General features: G+C 48.0%; 1 pseudogene; it reads right to left on the bottom strand.

Annotated features, from left to right (window-relative positions):
* Nucleotides 1-5019: 5019 nt before the first annotated feature.
* The window catches only part of LOC135538459 (RNA-binding protein 47-like), a 32228-nt pseudogene continuing 22112 nt past the window's right edge, over nucleotides 5020-15135 (bottom strand).

Below are 15135 nucleotides of genomic sequence, written 5' to 3'. Positions count from 1 at the left end.
GAGGCTCTTTACAGGCCAGAGAGAGAGGGGCTCTTTACAGGCCAGAGGGATAGAGAGGAGAGAGAGAGAGAGGGCTCTTTACAGGCCAGAGAGACAGAGAGAGAGAGGGAGGGAGAGAGAGAGGGGGGGGCTTCTTACAGGCCAGAGAGACAGAGAGAGAGAGGGGCTCTTTACAGGCCAGAGAGACAGAGAGAGAGAGAGAGAGGGGGCTCTTTGGAGGCCAGGAGAGAGGCTCTTTACAGGCCAGAGACAGAGAGTGAGAGGGGCTCTTTACAGGCCAGAGAGACAGAGAGAGAGAGGCTCTTTACAAGCCAGAGAGACAGAGAGAGAGAGAGGAGAGAGAGAGAGAGAGAGAGAGAGGCTCTTTACAGGCCAGAGAGAAAGAAGAGGCTCTTTACAGGCCAGACAGAGGCTCTTTACAGGACAGACAGAGAGAGAGAGAGAGAGAGAGAGGCTCTTTACAGGCCAGACAGAGAGAAAGAGAGAGAGGCTCTTAAAGGCTAGACAGAGAGACAGTTGGGCCTGATATTCCAAAATACTGTTGAATCCATTTACATCCCAACTGCTTTTCTCCTTCAAGTTCACCAGCATCAACACAACTAACACCCCCACTACAAATAAAGACAAATACTACATTAACCCAAAAGACTTCAATAGGACATGACGGGCAAACTGTCTGTCATACAGGTGGGTGTGAATAGAGAGTGATACTGAATGGCAACATGTAGTTTGAGGTTCTCTCTCTCTTCTTCTTCTTCTCCCCAAACATTTGTCAGCCTCGTGTAGCAGCTTGTTTGATGTTGTTCACGTTGGAGGCTGATGTGTGTTAGTTACTAGCAGGTCAGGTCAGCCTGAGTCACAGGGGAACACTGTGTGGGAGGGTAGAGAGAACCTGTGTGTGTGTTTCTAAGGCTTAGTTCCAGTTGTTTTCACGTTGGATGTGGAGGCTGATGTGTGTTAGTTACTAGCAGGTCAGGTCAGCCTGACAGGAGTTACAGAGGAACACTGTGAGGGGGTAGAGAGAACCTGTGTGTGTGTCTCTAAGGCTTAGTTCCAGTTGGCAGGGTTAGTTTCAATAGAATTATATTCCTCATCACAAAGCTGTTAAAAAAAGGGTCTAAGGGCCCCAGTTCCTACTAAACTAACTAAATCGTACAATCTGGTTACTGAGCTAACATGAGGAATTGTTTTAAGATGGTCCAATCTGGCCAAGTTACTGAGCTAACATGTGGAATTGTTAACATATCGTCCAATCTGGCCAGGTTACTGAGCTAACATGTGGAATAGTTTTAAGATGGCCCAATCTGGCTAGGTTACTGAGCTAACGTGAATTGTTAACATATCGTCAATCTGGCCATGTTACTGAGCTAACATGTGGAATAGTTTCAAGATGGCCCAATCTGGCCAGGTTACTGAGCTAACGTGGAATTGTTTTAAGATGGTCCAATCTGGCTCGTTAGGGACGCTACAGAAGTATTTGTGAGAAGACCAATTTTTCAAGGATGTTTCACCACGATCTCTTAACAAACACCGCTTGTAGCTCTGTCACCTTCCCTCAGATGAGGAAGGCCGATTCCCCTCAGGTGAGGAAGGCCGAGAGGTGTCGGCAGGATTCAATCTGATCACGGCTTGTCGACGATGCTGCTGCCTAATTGGAAATGACCTCTAAACGGCAAGCGGTTTGGGATTAAATCCTGACCATAGTCTCTCTTCCAACGACCAGCTACCGCTGAGAATGAAGCAGTCTATTGGGCATGTAGTATTCTGTGAAATGCTGAGTGTAGTGTACAGAGTAAACACATTCAACAGGCACTGCAGTTGAGCTCAGAGATCATAAGACCGGCTAGTGGAAAGGCACAATAGTCGAACCCAGAGACACAGATCTCTAGTAGAAAGGCACTGCAGTAGAAAGGCTTCACAGTGGGTTGAAGCTCAGCAGAGTGTGATGCTGCTAGCTTAGCATAAAGCGAACAGGGTGTTTCGGTAAGCTTAGCATAAAGCGAACAGGGTGTTTCGGTAAACTTAGCCGCGTAGCATATGCTAGTTTAGCAGTTAGCTTAGCGTACGTGTATATGCTAGTTTAGCAGTTAGCTTAGCACCTAGCATATGCTAGTTCAGCAGTTAGCGTAGCGTACCCTAGCATATGCTAGCGCTAGAGAGTGTTAGGGCAGAGCAATACAAAATAATAAATGCCTTTGTCCATATTTGTTCACCTTGTGAGAATCAAGCAATTACAAACAATTAGAATAAAGTACAGAACAACAACAACAACAACATGATAAAATAAAACAATTCAGTCTTAGTCTGCTGGAGGAGACAGTGAAGTGACAGGCCATGTTCCAGAACAGAAGTATAACACGTCTAAAAACACCATAAAAAGTACACGTTTTTAAATGATACCCAGTATTACAGTATCTGAAAAGGAATAGATACCCCCAACAACAAGCAAACTCATCTATGAAGCTAACAGCATGAATGGATTAATGAAAACACCTTAAAATAAAAACTCTTTTAATAATACATTCAAAATAAAAAAGTCTTCAGTAGTTTCTGTAGTATTTTTTTCTCATTTTAGTTTTTATTTTGTTATATTTGTGTTGTTTTAAACGTTAACTAAAAGTTTGAAAAAACAAAGTAAAATGTCATCTTTCTTTTTTCTATTTCAGAAAACTAACAACAGAAACATAAACCACTTCGGAAATACTTCAGTGTACCTTCAATGTTCTTGTTGCCTGGGCAGCTGGGAGGAGAGGATGGGGGGCGTTGTCAGGGTGATGAAGTGATGTCATAGAAGGTGGGGGGGGTCCGTTGTGCGGTGATGCAGTGATGTCATAGACGGTGAGGGGGGTCCTTTGTCAGGGTGATACAGTGATGTCATAGAAGGTGAGGGGGGTTGTTGTCAGGGTGATGCAGTGATGTCATAGAAGGTGAGGGGGTTGTTGTCAGGGTGATGCAGTGATGCCATAGAAGGTGAGGGGGGTTCGTTGTCAGGGTGATGAAGATGTCATAGAAGGTGAGGGGGTTCGTTGTCAGGGTGATGAAGTAATGTCATAGAAGGTGGGGTGGGGTGATGTTGAGTGTAAAGCGAAAGGTGAGCACTTCAACCCAGACCAGACCAGCATCTCCTTCATTGGGTCTTATATATTTTCTTCTACACAGTCTGCTAAACATCAATGGTTCTGATGGAAGTGGATGATTATAGACCCTGGGGATTCCTGGGATACCTACCAGGTCTGGACTAATGCTGTTTTTCTCCTCTACCTGGTCATTAATGTTACCCACCTGGTGTTCCAGGTCTAAATCAGGCCCTGATTAGAGGGGAATCACCCGCCTGGTGTCTCAGGTCTAAGTCAGGCCCTAATCAGAGGAGAACAATGACTGGTGTCCCAGGTCTAAATCAGGCCCTGATTAGAGGGGAATCACCCACCTGGTGTCCCAGGTTTAAATCAGGCCCTGATTAGAGGGGAATCACCCACCTGGTGTCCCAGGTCTAAATCAGCCTGATTAGAGGGGAATCACCCACCTGGTATCCCAGGTTTAAATCAGGCCCTGATTAGAGGGGGAATCACCCAACTGGTGACCCAGGTCTAAATCAGGCCCTGATTAGAGGGGAATCACCCACCTGGTGCCCAGGTCTAAATCAGGCCCTGATCAGAGGAGAACAATGACTGGTGTCCCAGGTCTAAATCAGGCCCTGATTAGAGGGGAATCACCCACCTGGTGTCCCAGGTCTAAATCAGGCCCTGATTAGAGGGGAATCACCCACCTGGTGTCCCAGGTCTAAATCAGGCCCTGATTAGAGGGGAACAATGAATCAAAGCAGAGGAACTCTCCAGATTTGAATTTGAGCGATATAGGCTCTATTCTATTCATAGAATATATTGTGTGAATGTTGTGTGAACGTTGGGGAACGTCTGGTCCAGTATTCATTAGGACCAATGTGAACCTGTCAGTAGGGCGTTGCATAGACGTTGTTAACACGTCGAAGGTTTGGCGCACGTCATAACGTAGCATAGATGTTGGGCTAACGTTGAAGAACCGACGCAGAGTAGAGTTTGTGTTAAAGGGTCCATTTAGTTTGTTTGACGTTGCGTAGACATTGCTGTTGAAGACATTGAGTGTCGTTATTTGAACGGGGGGGAGGTGATATGTGGGGATGAGGTCTTCTGTAGGTCGTCTGTAGTTCCTGACGTCGTGAAACACAAGTTGTTTGAACGTTGAGCGTGGTTGAACAGGCGTTGTGGACCAGACTGCTGGTAGCTGTTGTCAGTAGGTCTGGTAGCTGTTGTCAGTAGGTCTGGTAGATGTTGTCAGTAGGTCTGGTAGCTGGTATCTGTTGTCAGTAGGTCTGGTAACTGTTGTCAGTAGGTCTGGTAACTGTTGTCAGTAGGTCTGGTAACTGTTGTCAGTAGGTCTGGTAGATGTTGTCAGTAGGTCTGGTAGCTGGTATCTGTTGTCAGTAGGTCTGGTATCTGTTGTCAGTAGGTCTGGTAGCTGTTGTCAGTAGGTCTAGTAGCTGGTAGCTGTTGTCAGTAGGTCTGGTAGATGTTGTCAGTAGGTCTGGTAGCTGGTATCTGTTGTCAGTAGGTCTGGTAGATGTTGTCAGTAGGTCTGGTAACTGTTGTCAGTAGGTCTGGTAACTGTTGTCAGTAGGTCTGGTAGATGTTGTCAGTAGGTCTGGTAGCTGGTATCTGTTGTCAGTAGGTCTGGTATCTGTTGTCAGTAGGTCTGGTAGCTGTTGTCAGTAGGTCTGGTAGCTGGTAGCTGTTGTCAGTAGGTCTGGTAGCTGGTAGCTGTTGTCAGTAGGTCTGGTAGCTGTTGTCAGTAGGTCTGGTATCTGTTGTCAGTAGGTCTGGTAGCTGGTATCTGTTGTCAGTAGGTCTGGTAGCTGGTAGATGTTGTCAGTAGGTCTGGTAGCTGTTGTCAGTAGGTCTAGTATCTGGTATCTGTTGTCAGTAGGTCTGGTAGCTGGTAGATGTTGTCAGTAGGTCTGGTAGCTGTTGTCAGTAGGTCTGGTAGCTGGTATCTGTTGTCAGTAGGTATGGTAGCTGGTATCTGTTGTCAGTAGGTCTGGTAGCTGGTATCTGTTGTCAGTAGGTCTGGTAGATGTTGTCAGTAGGTCTGGTAGCTGTTGTCAGTAGGTCTGGTAGCTGGTATCTGTTGTCAGTAGGTCTGGTAGCTGTTGTCAGTAGGTCTAGTAGCTGGTAGATGTTGTCAGTAGGTCTGGTAGCTGTTGTCAGTAGGTCTAGTAGCTGGTAGCTGTTGTCAGTAGGTCTGGTAGCTGTTGTCAGTAGGTCTAGTAGCTGGTAGATGTTGTCAGTAGGTCTGGTAGCTGTTGTCAGTAGGTCTGGTAGCTGGTATCTGTTGTCAGTCGGTCTGGTAGCTGGTTTCTGTTGTCAGTAGGTCTGGTAGCTGGTATCTGTTGTCAGTAGGTCTGGTAGCTGGTATCTGTTGTCAGTAGGTCTGGTATCTGTTGTCAGTAGGTCTGGTAGCTGTTGTCAGTAGGTCTGGTAGATGTTGTCAGTAGGTCTAGTAGCTGGTATCTGTTGTCAGTAGGTCTGGTAGATGTTGTCAGTAGGTCTAGTAGCTGGTATCTGTTGTCAGTAGGTCTGGTAGACATCGTGGATGGGCACCTGAAACGCTGCGGCAGGGAAGGCCTGGGGCACGGCGTAACCCGCGTACCCTCCGTAGGCTGCAGCGGCCACAGCTGCGTTCTTCTGCAGGGCTGCCAGGGCAGCAGCGTTGTAGTTGGTGATGGGCATATAGCCTGCTCCGTACAGACCACTGGCAGTGGGGATACGCTGCATGTTGTGGGTCATGGCGTACACTGGTGTGATGGGACGACCCTGAGGGAGGGAGGGAGGGAGGGAGGGAGGGAGGGAGGGAGGGAGGGAGGGAGGGGAGGGAGGGAGGGAGGGAGGGAGGGAGGGAGGGAGGGAGGGAGGGAGGGAGGGAGGGAGGGAGGGGGAGGGAGGGAGAGTTAGTGGATATTATTCAACTTTCAGATTACATTAATTTCATGTTTCACTGTGTGTACCTGATAGGGTGGAGGGGAGGAGACAGCAGGTATAACAGTCTGTGTGTGTACCTGGTAGGGTGGAGGGGAGGAGACAGCAGGTATAACAGGCTGTGTGTTCTGGGCTGTGTGTGTACCTGGTAGGGTGGAGGGGAGGAGACAGCAGGTATAACAGTCTGTGTGTTCTGGGCTGTGTGTGTACCTGGTAGGGTGGAGGGGAGGAGACAGCAGGTATAACAGTCTGTGTGTTCTGGGCTGTGTGTGTACCTGGTAGGGTGGAGGGGAGGAGACAGCAGGTATAACAGTCTGTGTGTTCTGGGCTGTGTGTGTACCTGGTAGGGTGGAGGGGAGGAGACAGCAGGTATAACAGTCTGTGTGTGTACCTGGTAGGGTGGAGGGGAGGAGACAGCAGGTATAACAGTCTGTGTGTTCTGGGCTGTGTGTGGTAGGGTGGACCTGGTAGGGTGGAGGGGAGGAGACAGCAGGTATAACAGTCTGTGTGTTCTGGGCTGTGTGTGTACCTGGTAGGGTGGAGGGGAGGAGACAGCAGGTATAACAGTCTGTGTGTTCTGGGCTGTGTGTGTACCTGGTAGGGTGGAGGGGAGGAGACAGCAGGTATAACAGTCTGTGTGTGTACCTGGTAGGGTGGAGGGGAGGAGACAGCAGGTATAACAGTCTGTGTGTGTACCTGGTAGGGTGGAGGGGAGGAGACAGCAGGTATAACAGTCTGTGTGTTCTGGGCTGTGTGTGTACCTGGTAGGGTGGAGGGGAGGAGACAGCAGGTATAACAGTCTGTGTGTGTACCTGGTAGGGTGGAGGGGAGGAGACAGCAGGTATAACAGGCTGTGTGTGTACCTGGTAGGGTGGAGGGGAGGAGACAGCAGGTATAACAGTCTGTGTGTTCTGGGCTGTGTGGTCGTGCTGCAGGGCCAGGGGGTTCATGAGGTGTTCCACAGAGTGATGCATCTTCCCTTCCTCCATCAGCTTGGCTCCCTGGAACATTGGGTACTGGCCTCCTAGAGCCTGCAGGCCCACTGCACACAGACACACACACACACACAGACACACAGACACACAGACACACACACACACACACACACACACACACACACACACAAACACAAACCCCAGAATGAGAGTCAGATTGGGAAATGCCACTATGAGATGTCAAAGACATTGAGAGGCACAGTTTTAACAGGACAGAATTTGAGGGAGAGAAGAGAAGAGGGAGAGAGGAGAGAGAGAAGAAGAGGAAGAGAGAGAGAGAGAGAGAAGAGAAGAGAGCGTGAGAGAGAAGAGAAGAGAGAGAGAGAGAAGAGAAGAGGGAGAAAGAAGAGAAGAGGGAGAAAAAGAAGAGAAGAGGGAGAGAGGAGAGAGGAGAGAAAGAGAGAATGAAGAGGAGAGAGAGAGGAGAGAAGAGAGGAAGAGAGAAGAAGCGAGAGAGAGAGGAGAGAGAAGAGAGAAGAGAAGAGGGAGAAAAGAAGAGAAGAGGAGAGAGAAAAGAGAGAGAGAGGAGAGAGAAGAGGGAGAGAGAAGAGAGAGAGATAGAAAAGAGAGAGAGAAAAGAGAGAGAGGGGAGAGAAGCGGGAGAGAGAGAGCGAGAAGAGAAGAGGGAGAGAGAGAGAGAGAAGCGGGAGAGAGAGGAGAGAGAGAGAAAAGAGGGAGACAGAGAGGAGAGAAGAGAGAGAGAGAGAGAGAGAGAAAAGAGAGAGAGAGAGAGATAGAAAGAAGAGAGAGAGAGAAAAGAGAGAAAAGAGTGAGAGAGAAGAGCGAGAGAGAGAGAGAGAGAGAGAGAGAGAGAGAGAATGGAGTTACCCAAGTTAGTGTTAGCCTCTGTTGGTTGGGGTGTGATTCGGATTAAAATGGTGCTTAGCTCTTGATTAAACCCCCTTCATATACACACACACACACACACACACACACACACACGCTAATACACACACACGCTAATACACATGCCAACACAAGGTCACTCATTGTTTCAGATGGACAAGAGTCCACTGTGTTTCTCTGATCCAGTTTATTCCAGAGACTGAGAGAAGGATTGTGGGGGATTGAGCAATCACGTCCAGATTAGGAGAATCAGATTATCGTTCCATACCGGAGATACACCTAAGAGAAACCTAAATAAACCAATGAGTGACGTTTAAATCAGAAGAAGTCAAAAGGGGGGGGGGGTCAGAGTTTGTTGACCTCTGACCCCCTTGATCTGAAGTGTTGAGGAATTTACAGTAAAGGAAAAACACATCACCATCATCACCAAGACAGGTTTGTGTTTTTCTCTCCTGGTCTGAATAAGGGATAGTAGGACAGAGCAGGTAAAGCAGAAGGATGAAATGGAGAGAGAGAGAGAGACAGCCTCTCTGAGAAGTACAGCTTGCAGTTCAACTCCAGTCCAGCAGAGGGGGCAGTAGTGTCTCTTAGTTTTTTTTTTCAGAAAGCTGCGGTCTGTCAACGGTGACCTGAGCTGCAGAAAAGGTCATCTATCAGCTGATATTAAAGTATTATAGTGAAAATCTATGACCCATCAATTCATCCTCAGGCTTCCTATATCTCATTTACTGTCTGCGATTTCCTGCCTGCTGCTGCCCTCTGGGAACAGGAGTTGAGCAGTGGAAAGACGACAGTAGGGAGTTAGTTTAGACCAGTAGAGAGTTAGTTTAGACCAGGCCTGGTGTAGATCAGTAGGGAGTTAGTTTAGACCAGGCCTGGTGTAGATCAGTAGGGAGTTAGTTTAGACCAGTAGGGAGTTAGTTTAGACCAGTAGGGAGTTAGTTTAGACCAGGCCTGGTTTAGACCAGTAGAGAGTTAGTTTAGACCAGGCCTGGTTTAGACCAGTAGGGAGTTAGTTTAGACCAGTAGAGAGTTAGTTTAGACCAGTAGGGAGTTAGTTTAGACCAGGCCTGGTTTAGACCAGTAGGGACTTAGTTTAGACCAGTAGAGAGTTAGTTTAGACCAGGCCTGGTGTAGACAAGTAGGGAGTTAGTTTAGACCAGTAGGGAGTTAGTTTAGACCAGTAGGGAGTTAGTTTAGACCAGTAGAGTGTTAGTTTAGACCAGTAGGGAGTTAGTTTAGACCAGGCCTGTTTTAGACCAGTAGGGAGTTCGTTTAGACCAGGCCTGGTTTAGACCAGTAGGAGTTAGTTTAGACCAGGCCTGGTTTAGACCAGTAGAGAGTTAGTTTAGACCAGGCCTGGTTTAGACCAGTAGGGAGTTCGTTTAGACCAGGACTGGTTTAGAGGTATCTTTCACTGACCTGAGCCAGGCTTGAGACAGGAAGGAGACAGGAAGGAGACAGGAAGGTGAAAACTGAAGGAAGCAGGCGGCGGTATAGGGGGACAACGGGGGGTACGACGAGGGGTACGACAGGGGTGGGACTGACTTGTGCAAGGCTTGATGCCCAACGGGTTGACTGAGGCAGTCAGCTCCATAGAGGGTACCAGCTCGTAGGCCTTGTTGTCGGGGCCCTTGGCTTTGCCCTCATGGTACCGGCTGTAGATACCCCGCCCAGCAGAGTAACCACCCAGGTATGACCCCCGGGGGCCGGGGGCACGGCTACCTGCCGTCGCTCGGCCACGACCTCGCACAGCACCTGCTGGAGATGGGCCACAGTGGGGGGGGGGCGCTGTTTAGGTTTACGCTTCAATATATAGGGGCATGGGATATGTTTAGGGCGCATTCTGCAAAGCACAGGGCCCAGCGTCGTCAGGGTTTTGACCGGGGGAGGCCGTCGTTGTAAATAAGTTTTGTTTCATAGGTTTGACGTCTTCGCTATTATTCTGCAATGTTATTCTGAAAATAGTAAAAATAAATAAAGAAAAACCCTTGAATGAGTCTGTGTGTCCAAACTTTAAACTGGTACTGTATATAGAGGTAGATATTTTATAATATTCTGCCCCAGACATCACTACGAGTCCGTCCTCCCCTATTAAAGTGCCACCAGCCTCCTGTGGCACTGAAGTTCGTTATTGCTGTCCGTGATCCTTGGGACGTCACTACCCTAAACCCCTAAACCCTACTCTAAACCCCTACCCTAAACCCTAAACCCTACTCTAAACCCCACCCTACCCTAAACCTCTACCCTAAACCTCTACCCTAAACCCCTACCCTAAACCCCTACCATACCCTAAACCCTTACCCTAACCCTTACTGTACCCTAAACCCCCTACCCTAACCCTAACCCTACCCTACCCTAAACCCCTACCCTAAACCCTAAACCCCTACCCTAAAACCCTACCCTACCTCCCTACCCTAAACCCCTACCTAAACCCCTACCCTAAACCCCTACCCTAAACCCCCTACCCTAAACCCCCCTACCCTAAACCCCTACCCTAAACCTTAACTCTTACTTTAACAGTTTTAAATGTCAAATCCAATGGGGTGATGTCTGAGAGTTGGGACGTCCCAAGGAATCCAGTTTGGACATTTCCCATGAAACCCCTACCCTAAACCCCTACCCTAAACCCCTACCCTAAACCCCTACCCTAAACCCATACCCTACCCTAGACCCCTACCCTAAACCCTAAACCCCTACCCTAAACCCATACCCTACCCTAAACCCCTATCCTAAACCCTAAACCCCTACCCTAAACCCCTATCCTAAACCCCTATCCTAAACCCCTACCCTAAACCCCTACCCTAAACCCATACCCTACCCTAAACCCCTACCCTAAACCCCTACCCTACCCTAAACCCCTACCCTAAACCCCTACCCTAAACCCTAAACCCCTACCCTAAACCCATACCCTACCCTAGACCCCTACCCTAAACCCTAAACCCCTACCCTAAACCCATACCCTACCCTAAACCCCTATCCTAAACCCTAAACCCCTATCCTAAACCCCTATCCTAAACCCCTACCCTAAACCCCTACCCTACCCTAAACCCCTACCCTAAACCCTAAACCCCTACCCTAAACCCATACCCTACCCTAGACCCCTACCCTAAACCCTAAACCCCTACCCTAAACCCCTACCCTAAACCCCTACCCTAAACCCCTACCCTAAACAAATCCAATGGGGTGATGTCCGAGATTTGGGACGTCCCAAGGAATCCAGTTTGGGCATTTCCCATCAAAGTGTGAAGCCGTCGTTAGGGGGCTGCTATGGGGCGTCATTTTACACGGTTTGTCAAGAGGTGCTAATATATATATATACTGTACATTGTCTATGTTTATCTGGTCATTAGTTTGTGTGATTCCAACACTGGTAGAACATCTAATAACTGAAGTTGTCAAGGAGTGTGGGAGACATCGTGGGGTCTGACAGTTTGTCTGTCTACTAGTGAACTAAAGAGGTGATGGAACAAGGGGAAGTTGTTATAGAAACCCAGAGAGAGGAGTTGGTCACATGACCAGGAAGTTGATGTTTCATTGGATAAGGGAGTGTAAAGGAGTAGCCAATAAGGATGGAATAGATTACCATTGGTCTGTATCATTGGGCCTCCTTTGGAGAGAAACCAGAACACAGTGATTACAGTCAACGTCTGGACGGATTAGTTCGATCGGCCCAAATGGAACCCTGTCCCCTATGTAGGGCACTACTTCTGACAAGGGCCCATAGGGTTAGAGCCGATAGGGCTCTGGTCGATAGTAGTGCCCTGCAAATGGAATAGAGTGCTACTTAGGACACAGATTAGTTGATCTGCCACCCAGACACCTGCCAGCATCACTCATCACAGGGGGACGGGCTCAGCACTTAAAAGGGGGACTCTCTGCAATATGACGTCCTCAGAGGATACTTACAGAGGAGACGCTTCCTGCTTACAGACGGACAGCAGAATCAGAATCTGCCAATGCTCCAGACAGCCACTAGGGGATCCTCTCGATGCAGGTATAGAGTCCCACAGTGGAGGTGTCATAAAACCCATAAGACCTAGCGGTCAAACAAGGAAATGATTCCAATCTTTGTTTTTCCCACCATTCATTTTTCCAATAAGGGATTTTAGAAACACTTCAAATGAGGGCTGTGTTTTGTGTAGGTTTAACCTGCCGTGGAGTTTTGTGTAGGTTTAACCTGCCGTGGTGTTTTGTGTAGGTTTAACCTGCCGTGGCGTTTTGTGTAGGTTTAACCTGCCGTGGCGTTTTGTGTAGGTTTAACCTGCCGTGGTGTTTTGATGACCCTGTAAATCTCTCTACGACAAGGTAGACTTTTATCAATATATTCAGCTCTATTTACTCTCAGATTCTAAAATGCTAATTAGCATCAAAGTAGACACCATGCCAGACTACAAATCCCAGCATGCTCCTGCACGTCATCTCTATCTGACACCTTTACTACCAGGTATTGTGTCCATTTAAAAACGTACACAAGACAGTTCACAGAACAGTCCATTTTAAAGTAGGGCCGTCATTGTAAATAAAAATGTGTTCTTTTTAACTGACTTGCCTTGTTAAATAAAGGTTAAATAAAAGAAAGAAATGTAAAAAATGTATGCAGTACTACATGTAGCTAACATTACATAGTTAATCCAGAGATTTGTAGTTCTTTATGGGAGCCACATTAGATAGTTAATCCAGAGATTTGTAGTTCTTTACGAGAGCCATATTAGATAGTTAATCCAGAGATTTGTAGTTCTTTAGGAGAGCCACATTAGCAGCTAATTAGCATTTCATTTGAGGGGGGGTTAATACAGGCAAATACATGAATAATTTACACAGTTATCAAAACGTCACACCAGGGTAAACTGACACGAAACAACAAGTTTTTCCAAAAAAATCCCCTTTGGGGAAAAATGATTGGAACCATTTCCTTGTTTGACCGCGGGGTTTTATGGGTATCATGACTCATACTGCGGTACTCTATATGCCTCATCGGAGGTAAGAAACTAGGAAGACACAACGGTGGCCATCTTGGGAATCTTGTCGTTCTCGGTAGTCGCTAAGCAGGAAGTCACCCCGCTGTATCCTGTGACGTCATATTGCGGAGCGTCCCATTTTACCTCTCTAACAGTTATCGCTGCTGATTGGTGATTTATAACCAGTAAATGATCAATAATCATTTAGAACACCCCCCCTATTCATCATATTCATCAATATCAATATTCATCACGATCATCTACTAATCACATGTATTTGATGATGTGGGTTCACTATTGGTTACATTTACAACAGGCCCATCTAATCTCCAGATCTTATTGGTCGTTAACCTGCGTTCTCTGCTAATCAATATGTCCATTCATACAGAAACAGACGGACAAAAGCTCTCAGTTACGTCTGTAGTACAAAAGGCTATGTTTATACAGGCAGCCCAAGTTTCGAGCTGAAGAGCTGATCTGAATGGTGTAAAAAATAGATAAGATCAGAATGTGACTGTCTGTGTAAACGCAGCCACAGAGAACCAGAAGGAAAGGACTCTAACCTTTGATGAAGTAGTCCCTGTTGGGTCCGATCAGCGTGTTGTAAGGGTACCCATAGTAGGTGAGGGTGTAGGGGTCACACTGGTACACGTAGTTCTGCTGGACTGGTTCCGGAGCTGCCACAGCCGCGGCCGCTGTAGCGCCCCCTTTGATGCCTTCTGGTAACGCGTGTACTGCTCTTTGTCGACAGGCTTAGCCAGGGTGACCTCGATACAGGACCCTTCCACCTCCGTCCGTTCAGGTGGTCCATGGCAACCACGGCATCGTCACGGGACGAGAAGTGGACGAAGGCGTAGTCGCGGATCTTCTTGACACGTTCCACGCAGCCCTGGTTCCACTGGCCAAACACCTAGTACACAGAGACATGTTCATACAGCCCTGGTTCTACTGGCCAAACACCAAGAACACAGAGACATGTTAATACAGCCTGGGTTCCACTGGCCAAACACCTAGAACACAGAGACATACAGCCTGGGTTCTACTGGCCAAACACCTAGAACACAGTGACATGTTAATACAGCCTGGGTTCTACTGGCCAAACACCTAGAACACAGAGACATACAGCCCTGGTTCCACTGGCCAAACACCTAGAACTACTACACTAAACCAATCAATCAGTAAATCAACCAATCAATCAGTAAATAAACAAATCAATCAACCAATCAAACAGTCACTAAACCAATCAATCAGTAAATCAACCAATCAATCAGTAAATAAACAAATCAATCAGTAAATCAACAAATCAATCAGTAAATCAACCAATCAATCAGTAAATCAACCAATCAATCAGTAAATCAACCAATCAACCAATCAATCAGTAAATCAACCAATCAATCAGTAAATCAACCAATCAATCAGTAAATCAACCAATCAATCAGTAAATCAACCAATCAATCAGTAAATTAACCAATCAACCAATCAATCAGTAAATCAACCAATCAATCAGTAAATCAACCAATCAATCCGACCTGTCTCAGTGTGTCCTCGCTGGTCTCCATCATCAGGTTCCTGACGTATAGAATCTTCACGGTCTCCATGACGTCCTCGTCCACGTCTATCTCCGGTTCCGCCCAGTCCACGGCGATCTGGTGCCCCCACAGCTGGATCCTGCCGGGCATCAGCTTCCTGCGCGCCATGGCCGCGGCACGGTGACTCTCATACTCCACGAAGGCAAAGCCCCGGTTCTTCATCTTGTCCGCCGCGCTGGCGTACACTATGACGTCCAGGACGCCCTCCGTCACCTTGGACACCTCCTCCAGGATCTCCTCTCTCTTCTTGGTTTTGGGGATGCCCCCGATGAAGAGGCGACAGTTGTCCACAGAGCAGCAGACCCCTAGGAGGCGTCCGGGGCGCACCTCGTAGTTGTTGAGCTCCCGCACGGCGCGTTTAGCCTGGTGTTTCTGTGTGTACATGACAAAGGCATAGCCGCGGTTCTTCCCATCAAAGTCCATCATCAGACGCATCTCGTAGATCTGACCCGCCGACTCGAACACCGGGACCAGCTCGTCTTCGTAGACGTCCCGGGGGATCTTACCCACGAAGATCTCACAGCCGCGTGGCGGGGAGGCGGATTCCCAGCCTGGCGGGGGGCCGTATTTTCTCTGACCGTTCTCCTGCACCATGCCGTACCCCGTACGCTCCATCAGAGACACTAGGGCCGCTTCGTTGTGGGCCCCGGACACACCCTCGGGCACTGTGATTGGTCCATGCGGGAGTGATGGGAAGGGCCTGGGGGTTGGAACCGGGAGCGCTGGGTTATTACTC

The sequence above is a fragment of the Oncorhynchus masou genome, unplaced genomic scaffold (genome assembly GCF_036934945.1).
Source record: "Oncorhynchus masou masou isolate Uvic2021 unplaced genomic scaffold, UVic_Omas_1.1 unplaced_scaffold_968, whole genome shotgun sequence".
In the NCBI taxonomy this organism is placed as follows: domain Eukaryota; kingdom Metazoa; phylum Chordata; class Actinopteri; order Salmoniformes; family Salmonidae; genus Oncorhynchus; species Oncorhynchus masou.
This window is presented reverse-complemented; position numbering and strand designations above follow the sequence as displayed.